This window comes from Cricetulus griseus, chromosome 6, assembly GCF_003668045.3.
Source record: "Cricetulus griseus strain 17A/GY chromosome 6, alternate assembly CriGri-PICRH-1.0, whole genome shotgun sequence".
Classification (NCBI taxonomy): Eukaryota; Metazoa; Chordata; class Mammalia; order Rodentia; family Cricetidae; genus Cricetulus; species Cricetulus griseus.
Window position 1 is genome coordinate 35,011,916 of NC_048599.1, and position 19,093 is coordinate 35,031,008.

At 44.4% G+C, this 19,093-nt stretch overlaps 1 protein-coding gene across 5 annotated transcripts in view; it reads left to right on the forward strand.

The window, feature by feature from the left end:
- The first annotated feature begins 284 nt into the window (after nt 1-284).
- Nucleotides 285-19,093, forward strand: part of Rrbp1 (ribosome binding protein 1) — a 66,025-nt gene continuing 47,216 nt past the window's right edge. For 3 of the 5 annotated variants that reach the window (XR_003486505.2, XR_003486504.2, XM_027421636.2), the window contains exon 1: nt 285-568. The gene's annotated coding sequence lies outside the window, so the exon portion shown is untranslated. The remainder of the gene's footprint in view (nt 569-19,093) is intronic. The other 2 variants (XM_027421632.2, XM_027421635.2) reach the window with 1 other exon arrangement.

Below are 19,093 nucleotides of genomic sequence, written 5' to 3' on the forward strand. Positions count from 1 at the left end.
GCGGGGCCGGCAGGCGACCTCCCTAGATGGGCGGGGCGTTGGAGACCCGCCCCCGCGCAGAGCTGTGAGCTGCGCTGCGCGGCTCCGCCCCTCTTCGGCCCCGCCCCCCGCGGCTCCCCGCAGCTCCTCCCCTCTCCCATTGGCTGAGACGTAGACCCTCCTTTTTACCCAATGGCCGCCGCCGCGGAGCGGCAGTCCGCGATCTGATTGGACAGCTGCCGGTAGAGTGGCGGCCAGCGGACCAATGGGAATAGGCGGCTCGATGAATGGCTGGTCCGGGTGGGGAAGGCAGGAGGCGGCGATCCCGGCGGAGGGGGCCGTTCGCCAGCTCCGAGGCAGAAAGTGCCACGACTCCACACGCGCGCACGCAGCCAGCGAGCGGCCGGAGCGGACGGCGGACGGGGCGGACGGCGCCGGGGTCGCGGTTTGTGCAGCTGCTCAGGGGCGGCTTCTTGACGGAGGCTCGGCCGGCTCCTCTCTCGCGGTTCCGGCGGCGGCGGCGGCGGCGGCGGCAGCGGCGGCGGCGACTGCTCTTGCCCTCTCGCTCCTCTCGCGTCTCCCGCTGCAGGTAAGAAACTGGCCGGGCCCTGCAGCGGCGGCGGCGGTGGAGGCGCGCGGCGGGCCGGGTCGTGCGCCGCGCCGCGAGTACACGTCTCCTCGCGCCCCCCCCGGCGGCGCCGGGCCTCCCGCCCTGGCGGTGGCCGCGGCCCCTCGGGTGGGACGGAGCTGCGTGTACCAGGCCGAGCCCGTGCAGGGGCGTCGGCGAGCGCGCCCCTCGGGGTGGACCCCCCGTCCGGTCGGCCGGCCGGCCAGGAGCTGCGGCGGCCCCGCGGCGCAACGTGGCGACCCCTCCCTCCTGGCCTGGCCGTCGGGCCGGCCCGCGCGCTCCGAAGTTGGGCTAAGAAAGTTGGGCGGCGGGGCGGGGCGGCGCACAGCTGGCGGAGGAAGGGGTTAAGTTTCGGGAAGCCACCGGATGACGTTGCCGGGCCGGAGTCCGGGCCGGAGGGGGTGGGGGGGGCGGAAGGCGGTGGGTCGGCCTGGGACGAGGGCTGAGACTGGATGGGCGACGTGGGACCCAGAGCCCGGGGCTGCGGGCCGCGGCCACTGGACACGTCGGCGGCCCCGACGGGGCGGGCGGAGGCCACGGGGTTCGCCGCGGGTGCAGTCCCGGACTGGCCTTAGCAACTTCCCGGAGTGCGGGATGAGGCTCCCTGCTCCCCCTGGCGGCGGGGCCGCAGCACCGTTTCCCGGCGGGGCCGCGCGCAGCCCGGCGCGAGGGTGCTGGACCTGGCCAGAGTTGGGGCCACCCGGGGTCCTGCCTGGCCTCTCCCTCCCGAGGCCACGATGAATGGACCCGTGGTGCCAGGCCCCAGCGGAAGCAGACACCTCCGGCCCGGCCGGCCAAGCGCGCTGGCACTGGGCCCGCCGTCTGTCCCGGCCCGCCAGGCTTCCCGGCTGTGCTCGGTGCAGGGAGGCCAGCCGGCCCGAGCTTCCTGCGGTACGGGACGCTTCACGGGCTCCTTCCCGTGCTGCAAACCACCAGCTATAGTTCTGTTGTTGTCACTCTAAGTGGACGGTAGTTAACCAAGTGGTTTAGCTCAAAGGATTCCCATTTCCCCATCCGAAAAAAGGGTTCCTGCTTGTCTCTGTTTGAGAGCGGTGGAGACCACATGTAAGGAGTAGCCAGCTAGTATTGATTGTACTTGTGGGATGTATGGTTAGGGACGTGGGAGACAAGGGAACGAGGTGGATCCTGGCTCATACCGTGAACCACGTAGGGCTGCAGAAGTCACACACCTGGATTCCACCCCCTTGACCACCTGACGCTCAACGTCTCCTAACCTCTGAACCAGGGTTTCCTTATCTCTAGCCTGAAGATAATACCACCCACTCACCACTGGGGTCGGGGAACTGGGCAGGAAGTATGGGGATCTTGTGCAAAACAGAGAGCAGTTTGGCAATAACTCCTGAGGTCAGAGGTCAGGACTGGGAAACACCAAGGAAATGAAACTTTGGAGGATCCTGGAGCCTCCCACATCTCTATTTGTCAAGCTAGTCGTTCATTTGCTTAAAGCCTTCTGGTGCAGGTGGGAGGTCCTGGGTGGAATTTTGAGTAGAGGCTCACATTGTAGGCTGGAGAACTATACACTGGACACAACCCTTTACTATCGAGTAGTCTCTCACCAGTCATACCACTTCCTTACATTTTCCCCAACTGTTCTTGCTGTCTTCACTTCCTGCTCCCAGAGAAATGGAGAAATCTCTGTGATCCAGACACTGTGCTGCCTGACTGAGAGCTGCCTTAATGTGTTAATGAACTTTGCAAGGTCAGCCCACTATGGTCTGCCAGCTTGTTTCTCTTGAGAAGCAGCTTCCTGTTCTGAGGGCCTGAGATGCCACTTCCCTTCTGTTTAAGTGCAGGAGAGGTCAGGCCAGACCTCTCAGTAAGTTTTCCATTTAGAGGTCAGGGCAAGCCTGGGTTGCCTGGCTCCTGGATTTGTTCAGGCCTAGAGAAGGCCAAGATTGGCGGATGAAGGATCTTGAGATTTGGAAGCAGCAGGTTTTCATGAAGTTGTGGCATGTTATAAAAGAACTTTTCTTTTTTGTTGTTTTTAGAGACAGGGTTTCTCTGTATTGCTTTGGAACCTGTCCCGGAACTCGCTTTGTAGACCAGGCTGGCCTCAACTCACAGAGATCCTCCTGCCTCTGCCTCCCGAGTGCTGGAATTAAAGGAGTGTGCCACCATCGGCCCGGCAAAAGAACTTTTCAATTTCATATTTAGGACTTGAACTCTATCTACCTGTTCTAAGGAGTTAGAATGGAATTATAATGTATGGATGTTTTTGTTGATGGGAAACATTTTTATTTCTTCCCCTTCCCTCCCCTCTCATTTTCTCCCCTTTCCTCTTCTCCTTCCTCCCATCCTTACCTCCTCCCTCCTCTCTTTCCTTCCTTTTTGCAGTTTTCAGGACAGTCTTAGTCCCGCCTGCCATCAATGTAGCCTGAACTGACCTTGAACTCCTGGTCCTCTTGCTTCTACCTCCCAAAAGCAGAGATTACAGGTGTGCACCCCAACACCCGGCTTGATGGGAGAGTTTTAAATAAATCTTGAATCGAGTCACATTTGAGCAATTATGCTCTTTGCTGAAATGAGCCTTAACTCTACATGCTACAATAATTATATAGCACCAAACTCAGTTTAGATGGTTGCATGCAAATGATTTAATTGGAATATTGGATTATTATGTAGCAGGGATACCTTTTAAAAGCACAGGAACCCAGCTTCTTACTTGGTCTTTTATCTCCAGGGCTTTAACTAATAGACATATGACAAAGGTTTCGAGCCAACAGTCCTTGTGATTTTCCTTGCCCAAATCTTGTTTTCAGAAAGGAAAATGTCCCTGTGTTACTCCTTTATACATCCTGGGCCTGCAGTGGTGAAGGCCGTGTAAGTCCCTTTCCAGTGGGCTGTCTGGCTCCTGGAGGAGGCCAAGTTTGGGGCTCTTAGATTTTGAAGCCCAGGGTATCTATAGTTCATACTGATTAGAGAGACTACCATCTCAGGGTATAAAAGTATCTGAATCCAACATAACTTTAAAAGGCTTGCAATTTAGAATCAGATATCACATGATGTGTTTTTAGACATGTTTAGGGTAGGTGTGGTTGTCACCCATTCAGTAGATGAGACCCTGGAAGCCCATTGGATAAGAAGACTTAGGGACCTGTTCCTGTTTGCTAACTGCTAGGTGACATCATTCCAGCTTTCTGAACAGGCCGTGGGGCCACATAATTCTATCCTGCTGGGACAGTAATTACCCAAGGGAGGACACAAAACTAGAAGATTAAAATGAGTTTCAGAGGCAAGGTGTAGAGTCTGTGTAAATTTGGCAGTTCAGGAAGGCACTTAATTCCTTTATGAAGAGTTTATGCTCTGGGCTTTCAAACTTCATACATACAAATGTGTGATGTGTGAATTTGTGTGAAGAAGCTGTTGTCCACAATAGCATTGCCCGTACCGTGTACAGCTGTAGCCATATACAGCTATGTAAGTTTAAAGGATGTAAGTTAAAGTGCAGTAACATTTTAACATTCCATTTCATAGCCAAGTTGCAAGTGCTGAGTAGTTGGATGCGGAGCTACATCATCTTGGCAAGTTCGACCAGACAGTACCAGGCCAGGGTAGCTGTTATCCAAAGGTTCAAGTCCCTGTACCTCCTGATCATATGAAAACATAATAATGTTGAACCGGGTGAAATGTCCATTTTGTCTGCCAAAACAGATGGCTGATAGCAGTTTGCTTACTTAGCTCAGTAAATTGTCACCTTTAGCCATAATGGCTGGAGAGTTGGCTCAGCAGTTAAGAGCTTTTGCTGTCCCTACTAAGGACTGGATTTGGTTCCCAGCACCAACATGGTGGGTCATAACTGCTTGTTTCTCCAGTTTTAGGAAATCTGACATCTACTTCTGATCTCGATGGACACCAGAGATGTATATAATAGACACACATACATGCAGGCACTCCTACATACAATAAAAATAAATCTTAAAACAAAAAGTACAGTCTCAACTCTGTGTATATGAGGAAAAGGGGGCAGGGAGACAGGCACTTTTATCTAAAACTAACAGCATGAAGACCACATGTACCAAACACAGAAATAATAAGTAGGCACTAGATGGAAAGTATGCAGCTTGTAAGGAAAGTAAATATTTAATTCTAAGTGAGAAAGCCTGGGCGATGGAGGCTGCTTAGCATTATAGAATATTAACTCAGGGACTTCCTAGAAGATTGTTTTCTTAGGCAAACAGATTCTGAATGAGTCTTCTGAAACAGGCAAGCACACACCCAAATTTAAAACCAGACTCACCTTCTGCTTTTCTTTCAAATGTTGGTAGTGTGTAGCTCTAAACTTTTCAAAATGAACAGCAACTTTATAAAGGATGCTATATAAATTACATGTTTCCTGGTTGTTTAGGCATGACTAGGATACGCTCCTGGTCCTCAGCACTTTCACATTCCAGTGTGCTGGAGTTATTTCCTGAGCACTGCAGACTGCTTGCAGGTCCTATGATCCTCCGTATGGCCTTGAAAGCTCATTGGGGCTTGGGAAGACCTTTTGAATTCTTGGTTGTACTCATGTCAGTGCTCAGTAGGATGTAAGAAGCCCAAGTTTAAAGGAAACCTCTAGTGATGGGCAACTGGTTATTCTCTTGCTGGTCAGAGAGAGGGTCCACTGAGGTGGTGCTGGAAGTCATCAGCTATTTATAGTGACGTTGAGCATCATCTGACTCAGAAGCTGGATTAAATCACCATCTTGAACCCAAACTTTTAATTCTGTACCTAAGCCTGGGCAGGCTGTGAGTAGACAAGGCCTGTGTTAGTGTCTTCAGACTCCAAGTCATGATCTAGAACTTGGAACAAAAACAACATCTGTTTGCCAACCCTTTGTTACTAAACAACAAAACAACCTTTTTAAAAAAGGGAGCTTTTTTTTTCAATTAAAATTGAGGTTTTTAAGGCTTTCACAAGAAAAGTGAGAATTTGGTTTGATTCTTGCATGGCGTTTGTGAGCCTGTGCTTGCCTTCAGCAGCAGTCCTACCCTGGCGTATGTGGTGAGCTTGGCAGTCCCTGAGGGTCTGTGGAGCTGCAGCAGGATGTGCTGCAGTTTAGGGTGCTATGAGCAGCCTTGGGTGGGGTCTAATCCCAGGGACAAGGAGCATGACCTCTTTTCCTTGGGCTTCAGTGTTCCTTTCCTGTAAAATAAAAGCTGACCAGGTGGCTCCATTTCTCAGGCCATGAGCCTTGGTTTATCTTTAATCCTTTCTGTCTCATACTTGCAAATGCCATCAGCCCTGCTTTCTAAGTGGGAACCCAAGTTTGGCCCATCTCACCATCTCTGCTGGTTCCACTTTAGTCTTTGAAGTGGTTTCCCAGCTCTGACTTCACCCCTGTCTTTTGGACTGTTGCTGCAGTTGGTGGTGTCACTGTTCTGGCTGGTCCTTGGTCTGTCTTGCCAGTCGTCTCCTGGGTCCCACTTTGCTGCCCCTTTGCTGCCCTCTTCTTCAGCCACACTGGTCACCTCCTTAGTCCTCAGACTTATATTTGCTGCAAGGCTTTGGCTTGTGTTCCTTCTGCTTGGGGAGCTTTTCCCAGATAGATACACAGTATCTCCTCAACCTGCATCAAAACTGTTGGTCATCTTGTTTAAAGTGGCAGATATCCTCCCATCCTGTCCAACTTGTAGAAAGCTTTCTCCTCATCCTACTACTTGCTCTGTCCTGTGTTTGACCATTGTCTCCACTGGAGGACAAAGTCTCTCAACACAGAGGTATTGTCTGATTTATTTTCCTAGGTGATCCCAGGGTCTAGAACAGTGATGGCACCTAGTAGATGTCCATGCTCATTGGGCTAGTGGAAAGGCTTTTCTACCGCAAGTCTATAATCATTTAACTTAAAGTAGTCTGGATTGCTGGAGCATCAAATAGAAACACAAAACACCCAGAGCCAATGGGAATCAGTTTTGGATTGCCTCCAGCCTGGCTCCAGTTGAGAAATTGACAAGAACATTGAGTGGTGCTGTCAAATGCCATCAGCCCTTTGCTGCCTTCAGAGGCCAGAGGTGTAGATGAGCCTTGGGGCAGGGTCATGGACTTGGCTGCTGGGCTCCTGGGTCTGTAGGACAGTTTCATTACTCTGAACTGAGCCTGTGTCTTCACTGCTGTTCTCGTCCCAAGAGGAGTGTTAGAGGGATCACCCACATTTCCCAGGGTACAGAAGGTCTGGGTCAGGCCTGCAGAGGAACTAGTCTGTCTAGGAAACAAAATGTTATTTTTGGTTTGAACAATGTGGTAGCTTTCTCTAAAAAGAGTTGAATTTTGTGCTTGGAGAATAAAAGTGTGCTATAGTGGTAGGAGGGAGAATTATTGTCTTGTAGTTGGCATGGCGTTTTCCTTTCTTTCTGTCAGACTTTTTGTCAGGCTACGGCGTGAGAGAAGGTTTTACCTTCCCTCATGGCAGTGTCTCCTTTGAGGAACTTTGCGTGGAGGCTAGCTGATGTGGAGAAAACTTGTCTGTCTGCTTGGTAAGATCAGATTCCAGACCGTTTCCTTTATTTCCCTTCCACTTTCCTACTTTAGGCAAAGAAATGGCAAGTGCACCCTAGAGTTCCAGTTCTTTGTGGTGAGTGAGAGCATGTGAGGGGATCATTTTATGTGTAAAGGTAAAGGACCCTTGTCCATACCCAGGTGGGATGTTTCTAAACATTCTTCTCATTGCTGCTTAAAATTACAGTTCAACTGTATTAAAACCAACTTTGTTTTCCATGAAGACTGTTTCTGAATAGGAATTAGATGTAGCTTTATTTCTGTTGGCTATATTATTTCCTGTAGTTAATGTTTGTGTGTAGTTAGAAAGTCACTTCATAGTAATCACAGTGGTTGAGAAAAGGAAGCAGATGAAGAGTAAATGAATTATTAGACCCTTAATGAAAAGTCTTATTAGTGACATATCAAGATTTCTCAATGGCCCATGCCTTTGAAGCCCCACTACTCCTCATCATTGTAAGTTCTTCCCAGGTAAGTTGGATGATCCAGGACTGCCTTGTACTGTTTTCATTTTAAAGACAGTGAAGAGAACAGAACAGTAGCAAGGCTAATGAAAAGCCCTAGCCACTCCAGGAAGGGGACACCCTCCTTGGCTGAGGTCCCATTAATTTCTCTCTGGAGAGAGCAGTGTCCTATATGCTTGTTAGAGCTGGAAGGTGGCAGTAGCAATAATACCCTATGACAGTCCTTAAAGCTGTCACCTCCTTCAGGATAAAGGTGTGTGTGTGTTTTTAACTCTTTACTGAAATTAATGTGTATGTTCTGGAGCCATGGTGAAATACACTATGTAAACTGCACCCCCTTGTTTAACTAGTTCTTTTTGTGTTCCTGTGTCTCTTTATAGCCTTTCTTCAAGGATACCTGCTTTCCTGTTTATAACATCACAGTCTCTTTGCTGGTGTGTGAACATAATGGAAGTGGATCACGTGACATGAGCTCATTTGTCTTTCCCTTGGTGTGTATGTAAGATTCATCCATGTGGTTGAGATAGCTGTGGTCCGCTCATTTGTTCTTGTTTCATCCAGTGTGTGAGTGTATCACAGTATCTGGCTAGCTTCCAGGGAGGAGCTGTTGTGGATAAATAACCCTGGCATAATTGGTCTTGCCCTGACTTTTGGTTAGCATGTGCACATATTTCTGTTGGGTCTGATATCTAAATCTGGAATCGTGGGCCATAAAGAGGCATATGCTCAGCTATAGAGAAAAGTGCCAGGCTTTTCTTTCAAAATGTTTGTCGTAATTTATGCTCTCACCGCAGTATTTGAGAGCTTGGGGTGTGTTATAAAATGGCTGACTTAAAAAAAAAAAAAAAAGAACTAAAGTAAAGTTTGAATCACCATTGTTAATAAAAAGAGTTAGTTCCTGCATGCTAGAAGTTTTGTGTTGTTGGGGGTGGGACCAGTAGGATTTGTTGATCAAGGTGGGCCTTTGCAGAGGGCTGTGGAGAGAGGGCCAGACTGCTGACATTCATTCTTCACAACAAAGCCAAGCAGGAAAGCAGTGGGAAGTGAAGTCAGAAGCTGAGCAGTCCCTCCTGAATAGCCTTCTACCTGTGGATTTTATAAAAATGAAGGAATGGACATTTCTAGTTAGAATACTGGTCTGTCTCCAGGAGTTTATCTCTACTGAGCTTCCTGCTCCCCCAACCCTAACCTGCTGTGGAGTACAATGTTTCCCCATCTGTGAGGGGGTACTTCCCTATATCCCCATTAGATACCTAAAACTGCAGGTAATGTGGAACCCTATATATACTTTGCTTTTGCCTTTAGATACTTATGATAATGTTGAATTTACAAATTAGGGAGGCACTGTGAAATTACGAAGAAAAAGTTTAAGAATTCAACAATATACAGTAATAGAAGTTATCTGACTGTCATGTAAATCACACTACACTGAACCACATTTCTGTTAAGGTAGTGAGATTGGCTATGCCTACATGGTGGTGAGTCAAATGGCTGTTCAGGGGTTATTGAACCCTCCAAAAAGTAAAATTGTGGACAAAGAGGGACTTGTGTGTTCAGCTCTCGATTGGGAGGTTGTTTCCCTGAGGTAGCTGGCTTTCTTGTCATGTAGCAGCACTCTTTCTGCTTTTAAATTTAAGGCACAGTGAGCTGCGGTTTGGCTTAGCTGTGAATGGCAGCAGTAACAGATATCATGGAAGGGACACTGGGTTTCTGGTGATAGAGGCTGTCTTGACCAGTCTTCTGACTTGGACAAATTCTCAGTAAAAGATTTAAAAATACCTCTTAAAGCATAGGGTGGCTCAGAAGAGTTCAAAGAAGCTGGTAAGTAGGGTATCCAGGAGGCCAGACACATCCCTGTAGAGCTTTTAGCCCTGTAGTATGTCCAGGATCAAAGGGCAGGGGTCAGTGAGGGCAACAAACTAGGAAGTAAGAGCTGGTAGCCTGTGGGTGATGGAACCTCCAGGAGGAAGACAGAGTGGCATTAAACACTTCTGTGGCGAGAGTGTAGTTGAATGGTTGGTTCCTGCTTAGCATTGGATTCCAGCCTCAGCCCAGCAGAAAAGAAACCAAAACAAAAAACAAAGAACCTTTTCCTACTGAAGAGCTGTTAGGGTAGGGGAACATGGCCTGAAAGTTGGCATCACAAGTTGTCCCTCATGAAGGTCATATGATATGCTAGGAAGTTCAAACTCATTTAAGACTCTGTGCTTGGGAGGTGGCTAGGCAGTGCTCCTGGGCCAGTCCTTGAGTATTTGAAGGACCCACACCTATTTCCTGGGCTTTGAGAATCCCCAAGGCATGATTACAACAGGAACATGGACAGTGGATGGTTATGAAACACAAGGAACTAAAGACAAAGGTTGCAAAGTGCTGTGGACAAAGACCATTAGGAACAGTTCTATGAACAGAGGTAGAGTTGTTAACACATGTTTGAATACCACCTCTTGCTGTGCTGAAAGTACAGGAAAGGTTTAAAATATCTACAAGTGATAGAAACTATAGAATAATCTAGCACATTTGAAAAGGGGCCAAGCACAACTTAGAGGGATGAAAAGTCCAATAATTATAATAGAAACACAACAGTAGCAGGTTAGACAGGACCGATCAGAAGAACTGAACTGTAAGGTAGAGTAGAAGAAAATATGTAGAATTCACTGTGGAGAAAACACGGACAGGTGGTTTATAGGAGCAATGGAGAACCAAGGGGGACACACAAGTGTGTCGAATTACAATTCCAAAGGAGGGGGAGAAACAACCAGTGTTTGAAGAGATAGTAGCTGATAATCTTACAGAATAGATGAGTTACCCATCTTTTCAAAGATCCCAAAACAACCCAAACAGAATGAAAATAAATATACATGGAGATAATTCATGATGTAACTAGAGAAGAATTCAGCAGTGGGGGAGATAAATTTTTAAATGTAGTTTTATTTTATTTTTATCTAATGTGCATTGGTGTTTTGTGTACATGTATGTCTGTATGAGGGTAGGGTGTTGGATCCCCTGGAACTGTAGTTACAGACAGTAATGAGCTGTCATGTGGATAATGGGAATTGAACTCTGGTCCTCTGGAAGAGCAGCCCGTGCCCTTAACCCCTGAACCATCTTTCCAGTCCCCATGGGGGGGGGGGCGTAGATCATTTTAAGGCAGAAGCAAGACTGTTACTAGTAGATCGTCAAGAAATACTCAGTGTTCCTTGGAGTGTAAGGCCAGGAGGAAAGAATGAAAAGTGAAGAAGGTGGTTAATATTTAGATAATCCTTATCAAATGACATACTGTTGGTGAGACTGAAAAACTGTAACATCAACACATAAAAACAATATTTAGATAAAGGAATTAGTGGGACAGAATAAAAGTTTTGCTTAGGACTGGAGAGGTGGCTCAGCGGTCAAGAGTGCTGCCTGCTCTTTCAAAGGTCCTGAGTTCAATTCCCAGCAACCACATGATGGCCCACAATCATCTGTAATAAGATCTGGTGCCCTCTTCTGGCATGCAGGCAGAACATTGTATACATAATAAATAAATTAAAAAAAAAAGTTTTGCTTAAGTGTTATGACCCCTGAATGTTGATTTTTTTTTTCCTGCCAAAGGTTACTACTAAAGAATTAGAGTGGGTTCCTTCTGTACTACTAGAAGGGGAAACAAAACTTTCAAAAGTAATCAAGAAGGTCAAAGACAAAAAGCAGCCCAGGACAGATGGGAGACTAATGCTAGAGAAAACAGATTTAAACCCAGTTTATTAAATGCCAATTACCTAAATACTCCAGTGTTTAGAGCAAAAAGATACTGTTTGTGCTGAATTCTAAAAAATACAGCTATTGCACTGCCATAGATTGAATGGAAGAATATAGCTATAGAATTACCACTAAAAGAAAGCCAATCACAGGTGCTGATGCTGTATGCTAGCCTAGGCCAGCCTGGGCTACATAGAAAGACCTGCGTCTCAAAAGAGCGGAAAGAAGACTTATGCTGGTCAGTATTGAGAATAGGCTTTAAGGCAGAAAAAAAATACATTGTGATCACTTAGCAGCTTTTTGGCTGAGATAAGTATAAAAGCATTAGAGGGAGGTGGATGCAACAATTTAAGCATTTTAGCTTTAAAAAACTGTGTATGTCATAGGGAAGGGCCTAGGCCTGGCCCGGGATGATGTGGTAGACTTTGGGGAGCCCCTTTTGAGGGCCTTACCCTGCCTGGGGAGTGGAGGGGGGATGGCTAGGGGCAGGTGGGATGTTGGGGGGGAGGGGAGGGAGAGGGAGAGGGAGAAGGGATTGACATCTGAAGCAAGCTTGTTTCTAATTTGAACTAATAAAATAACATTAAAAAAGAAATAAAAAAAAACTGTGTATGTGTACACACGGTCAGAGGAAAATTTGTGGGAGTCAGTTCTCTCCTCCTCCTGTGGGTTCCAGGGATCAAGGTTAGGTTGTTGGGCTTGTACAGCAAGCACTTTTACCTGCTGAGCCCTTCACTGGCCCCATTTTAACTTTGGAGTTAACATAATCTCAATATATAAAGTGAAAACAGTCAGATTTTTTAGGGAATTATCTAATTAATAATAACAGAAATTTTAGTGATCCTATAAATAACCAACAACTTTGGACAAAACAGTAAAGAATGTAGTCTCTCTCTATATATACCCTGCAGCCACCTAACACATACTTCATAGTATTTTCATGGCTGTGTCAAGGGCAAAAGCAGTCCAGGACAGGTGGGAGACTAATGTTAGGCAAAATGCAGATTTAAGTCCAAGTGTCACTCCAGGTAAATTAGAAATATGAATTAAAAAATAGAAAAATAACCATGTATTTGGAAATTTAAAAATGCTTCTAATGGCTGGGCGTGGGTGGCACATGCCTTTAATCCCAGCACTCGGGAGGCAGAGGCAGGCAGATCTCGGTGAGTTCGAGGCCAGCCTGGTCTCCAGAGCGAGTGCCAGGATAGGCTCCAAAGCCACACGGAGAAACCCTGTCTCGAAAAAACAAAACAAAACAAAAAATGCTTCTAATGTTTGTAGGCCATAAAGTAGGGAACTATAAAATGTTTTGACAGCAATAAAGAAAATGGTACATATTAAATTTGTAGTGTATAGCTGAGACATTTTCTGGAAGATTAATAACTTTAAACATTGAAAAAGGGAAGAAGAAAATTATTGAGCCCAGGCATCTATCTTGATGCGATTTATGCTAACTAGGATAAAAAAACAATGTATTTAACTTGATAAAAGTGAGAGTAAGCCCAGTTGGTCATGAGGTAGTGGACGGAAGAGCAGAGGAGACAGCCAGCCAGCAGCCCCAGAGCTATGGGGTCTCCTCAGAAGAGATTGTGGGCATTGGCAGCCCTCAAGCAAAGCATGAGCAAGGGACACGTCAGCAACATGAAGTCCATAGATTAGGACCTCACTACAGATGCAGACACTGACAAGTGAGATTTATGAAGAGTTCACTTTAAAACAATTAAAAAATTAATACCACTTGTGCTTATCTACAACAGCCAGGTACAATGGCACACAGCTGTGTCCTGAGCAGTCTGAAGGCTGAGGTAGGAAAGATCTTGGGGCTGGTCTAGGATATGTAGCTAGGCAGTCTTAAAAACATTTTTAATAGAACGTGGAGGAGAAAGATCCGCCATCACTTAATGATACATAACTTGTTTTTTACAGGATAATATGACAACTTCTGCAAGTTGTGACAACCCTGAAACATTCCTAGAAAATCAAACGTATCAGTACTAAACTTAGGGGAGAGAGAAAGCTGCATGTCCCTGTAATCGTAAGGAATTGGATTCTTACCAAGCTTGTAAAGAATTCGTATTCCAGTTCTCAAACGTAGAAGAGAGAGAAAAGGATGTTATGTATCTTCGAATTTTGATGTCAGCTAGCCTTGTTCCATAGGAATAGAAGGAGGGGAGAAATCACTAGTCATCTCATACCTAAGAATAAAAGCCAAACCCAACAGTATATACAAAGACAGAGTGATGTTTGTCCTGGGAATGCAGACTTTGGTGTTGAAAAATAATTATATGCTCATCTGCCGTACTGACAGGTTATAAGAGTAGAATGGTATGATTATTTTAACATACAAAGAAAATATGTGACAAAATTTGCCATGCATACTAAGGATAAAAATCAGCTTCTTTAAGCCGAGAAAGATGTCTATAGAAGTCAGCAAGCATTGCACTGCTAGGCCAACCTACATTGTCCCCTTAGGTATGAGGAAAGATGGCCTGCTGCCCTTCTCTTTAGCATTATACCAGAGTTCTGACTCCACAAAAACTCAAGAAAAACAAAACAGGTCAAGATTGGGAAAAAAAGGAACAGACTGATTATATGCTTACAGATGCAGGAAAGTTAAAAAAAATTTTTTTAAAGGCATATCACTAGAATTAGGCAGAGTTGCTCAGGAAAACAGGTAAACGGCATGAGAATCATTTACACTTCTGCATGCCAGCGACAGACAACAGAACCTTAGTGACGGTTTACAGGAGTATAATACTGAAGAACCAGGAAGCGCCTTTCCTCTCCTCCAACATGCAAAACGTTTTCTACATCTGGACACCTGTGTTTTTCTCTTTGGATTTATTCATGTGAGTGCTGGTTATCAAACACTCTGATAGATGGTGGTTCAATACCGCCTGAGAACTGGCGTTTGGTTGGATGTGGTACCGACTGACCTCTGCTTTCTGGGGATGGATGTCTATTACAGTAAGAAAGCTTTGTGGACCAGTTGTGTGTTTTGAGGATCCTTCACTGTGCCATGTGGGCCTGTCATCTTCTGTAATAAAGTGGAGGCTGGTGGCTTCTTATAAACCCCCAGAGGATTTAGGTCTATTCAAATACCTACTTTTTCAGAGACTTTTTTTTTCCTAAAGGAAACACAAAAGCTTGTTAATTATTTTATTTCTTCAGGCATAGAAATTGAATCCGAAATGGCTGATGATTAAGCAGGGCTTATAATAGAATATATTTCTAGTTTTAGTGTCTCAACTCTTTAAAATGAATGATGTTGTTTCTTTAAAGTAGGAGGTTACTGTTAATACATGAAATTATGTCAAAATCCTACTTTTAGTTGCTACATTTTCTTCAGTTACTTTGTTTTTTTAAAAAAAGTTAGTCTAAATTTTTAGATGAGAGACTCTGATGCTTCCTTGGAAATATTAAATATTAATAAGCATTGCATTTCATAGGTAGCAAAGAGATTGCCAGAGGAAAGTGACAAGAGGCCCAGTCTGAGCTGACTTTGGGATACTGTTAGGTGGGGTGTGAGCAGCTGGTGTCATGCTGGACCTTAATGTTCAGATGGAACAGGAATTTGAGATAGGAAGTGGGGACTAACACCTAGTGTGTCCTGAATGTTTGAAGGACTGCACCCTCCCATGAAAGGGCGGGAAGTTTTCTAGTTAGTAGCAAGAAGAGATGACAGGGAACAGCCAGACTGTCGGGGCAAAAGCTGAAATTTTTCCATCAGGTCCCTGCTGCATATAACAATCAGCCCATGGCTGGTGACTCCCTTCAAGTCCTGGGTGAAGCAAAGATAAAATGATGTTTAGGGGAAAGGCCCTAAAGAATTGCTACCAATAAAGCCCAACAGAAATGTAATTGAAAAATTACAATTGAAGGCAAGGAAAGAAAAAGAAACGGGATAAGAAGGTACCGTGGAAGAAGCCAGCGGACTTGAAAAGGATGGAACAACTCAAAGAATTCGTTAAGGCACTGTTTGGATTCAGCCTAAGAGAGAGTGTGAGTGGATCTTATGTCTGAAGTCTTCCCTAGTGGCTGCACAAGAGAATTATTAAGGTCTAATTAGAGGTGACACCTTGAAGGAACATGAGGAGTGAGACAGTTGTCAAGGGACTTAAGTGATGAAGAGTTTTCCAAAATTGATGTTGATATGATGACTCCTCAAACTCGGGGCTCAGTAAACCTAAATAGATTAAATACACATGTGTATTTTGTGGACTCCTTAGAACCCTGAAGATAGAACTTGAAAGTGATGAGAAGGACTGGGGAGAGCACGTGGTCCTGTGTACAGACCCCATATAAAGGTCCACTTGTAACCCGAGCACTCGGGAGCTAGAGACAGGGTCTCTGGGGCAAGCTGGCTAGATAGACAAGCCCATCAGTAAGCTCTAGGTTCAGTTGAGAGACTGCCTCAACAAAGTCCTCAAGAATAAGAGAGGAAGGCACTTAAGCCAACTGGGGCCTCTCTATACATGTAAACATATTTGTTCACACCTGACATTCCCCACACATGTGTACACACCACACACACGCATGTAAAAGATGGTAAGAGATAAAAAGATAACAGGGTTACAGTAGGTTGGCAGCATGTTTTTAGTAGTAAGCTTTCTACCAACAAAGAAAAGCCTGTAAATAAAAATCAAACCTTTAGAGTGGTGAAAGAAAGCTTTTGTATGGATTCTGTACAGTTAATTCATTCATGAAGGTGAAATCAAAGTCTTTTCAGGGACTCAGGACTGTAAAAGTGGAAGCTGTACTTGTTCAGAGAATTGACCAACGGAATTTTTGGCAAGACCCTTATGGGCTGAAATACAAGAAGCAATGATGAACAAATGACAAACTTGAGTAGTCCAACAAATAAGTATTAGCTGTCTGTCAGAGCAACAGTGATTAGGTGAGATGGGTGTTGTGTGATGTTTTACTCTTTTGGCTTTTGGGGGGCCTGCCACTCAGCTCCCAGATAGATCACACACGGAGGCTTATTGTTAGTTATGAATGCCCAGCATTAGCTTGGCTTGTTTCTAGCCAGCTTTTCTTAACTTCTAATTTAACCCGTCTACTTTTCCCTCTGGCCTTTTGTCTTTCTTTCTTCTGTGTATCTTACTCCATGGCTGGCTGGGTGGTTGGCCCCTGATGTTCTCCTCTTCTTGTTCTCCTGTACTTTCCTTGCTCCTCCTTGTTTCTCTTATTTGTCCTCTCTGCATGCCAGCCCTGCCTGTCCTTGCTCCTGCCTTGCTATTGGCCATTCAGCTCTTTATTAGAATCATCAGGTGTTTTAGATGGGAAAGAATCACAGCTTCACAGAGTTAAACAAATGCAGCATAAACAAAAGTCATGCAGCTTAAAATAATATTCTACCACAATGGGGCGGGGCTCCTGTGGAATGGAAGGCAACAGACTTAAAGTCTTTTAGGTTCTCCTATTGGAGCAGGGGATGGAGAAGTGAATCAGAGTCAAGTAAGTATGTTTGGAAAATGTGGGGTGAACATTACAGCTAAAAAATTTAAAGGAGCTGGGCATGCTGGTGCATCCCTCGCTTCTATCCCAGAATTTGAAAGGCAGATCTCTGTGAGTTTGAAGCCAGTCCAGTCTGCCTACAGTGTTCCAGGCCAGCCAGGGATACATAATGAGACCCCATCTCAACAAACAAATACTGAAGGGAACTCATTTGAAAAGAAGTACAATGTTTAACACCCAAGCTGTAAAGCAGGAAAGGATAGTGCCTGAATAATCAAACATTGCAAAAGGGATGTGGGTGTAAGTAAAGAAACACTGTTCTCAATAGGCACCACAAAATGAAGAGGATAAGTGTGCATTGTACAGAAAATCACAGTGCGTGTTGGTGGACTAAACCTAAGACAAATTGCCACTAGGATTAAAATAAAATCCAGTTATATGCTATTTTTAGGAGTAACATGAATTGAGAAAGGTTAAAAAAGAAAAATACCAGGCTAATACTAATCTCAAAAGAGTTGGAGAAGCTTTGAAAATAATCAAACTAGAATTTAATGAAAAAAATCATTATTAAAGAAGGCCATTCTCAAATGGGAAGAGAAATAGTAGGTACTTAACCAGAAAGACCTATTACTTGTGATTTTATATCCTCACAAAATGGTCTCAAATAAAACACAAATTGATAGATTCCAAGAAACAACTGAAAAGTATGTGAGTATAGTAGAAAGGTGAGAGCTCTCAGTATCTGCTGGATTAGACGAAAAAGAGAGAGAGAGAGAGAGAGAGAGAGAGAGAGAGAGAGAGAGAGAGAGAGAGAGACTGATTTTTAGATCATAGTTAAATAGGGAGGTTTATCGTGCAGTTAAAATTTGATTATTCTGTGATAATTCAATCCCTTCTGTATGTTAGGAAAGTTAAGTACATTGCCACACCACAAGTCAAAGAAGAAATATTTGGGGATTTGGAAATTGAACAATAATGGAAATGTTCATTATAGCTTTAGGATGAAGCTAGAGGAGTATTTAGAGGAAATTTACTGCCTTAAGTATTTGTTTCCAGGAGAGGGCCAAAAATTAATATACATTCATGCCAAGAAATTGGAAAAAACGGTGTAAACCAATAGAAGAGTGAGTAATGAGACTTAATTGGATCACAAACCCAAAAGTTGGGTGTACAGTCTTCATCACTGGTGCTCTTACTACCTTCCCTCTCAAAGAAGAGATCTCAGGCTTCTTCCTTGACAGTTGATCTCATTCTATAGTCTTCTAAACCTACAGAGAACAACAGTTTCCACACACTGTCCCAGTAAACCCAAGGGAAGCACTGATCCTAAGCCCATTTGATGAGAATCTAGTGGCCCTGCCACCAGGGTGAGAACAGCGAGAGTGACCTGATTTCTCTCACTTTGAAGACAAAGATCACACACACAAAAAGGACAAATCAAATCTAGAGATGTTATTTAAAAAGAATTTCTGTCAAATATTTCTGTTTCAGTTACCCATAGTTAACCATGGTTTAAAAATATTAAATGGAAAATTCCAGAAGTAATGAATCACTTTCACATTTTATATCATTCTCATGCTATTGAATGTCATCCCAGGACATGAATTGTCCCGTTACTCAGTGCATCCACATTGTATATACCTGCTCATTAGTCTGGATTATCAGATGGACTGTTGTAGAATTATATGACTAATGTTTATTTAATTATGACCCTTAAACACAAGAGTAGTGATGCTGTCAGTGGTATTTATAATTGTTTTGATTGTTTTGATTTGCCTTTTACTGTGCCTAGTTTACAAACTAAACTTTATCATAGGTATGTGTATATAGGAGAGTACATAGTGTACACATACAGGATTCAGTACTATGTGTCAACATTCCCTTGGAATGTTGAAGTTTAGCCCTAGCAGATAAAAGGGAGCCACTGTATTATAATTCAATATATTTCACATTAAAAGAGAAAATAGTTGCTCAAATTTCAGTGCTCATTTTTTTTTTAAAAACAGTAACTGAGAAGACAGCATATACTACTACTTAACCCAAGGAAAGGGATCCACCAAAAATGTGTATTGATTCTCCATATGATAGTGAAATCATGTGGGGAGGCAGGGACCTAGCAAGGAGGCTCCTGCTACAAGTTCTCAGAAACCACGGCAAAAAACAGGACTTTCTTTTTCCTGCACAGATAGTTTTTTTTGTTTGTTTTTTGTTTTTGTTTTTCAGGAAAATCAAAGCAAATCTGTAAACTCTACAGTTTAACAACAGTTTAGTATTACAAAAGCTGGATTAATGATACACATATAAACATCATGGCTTTACTGGTTGTATGCAG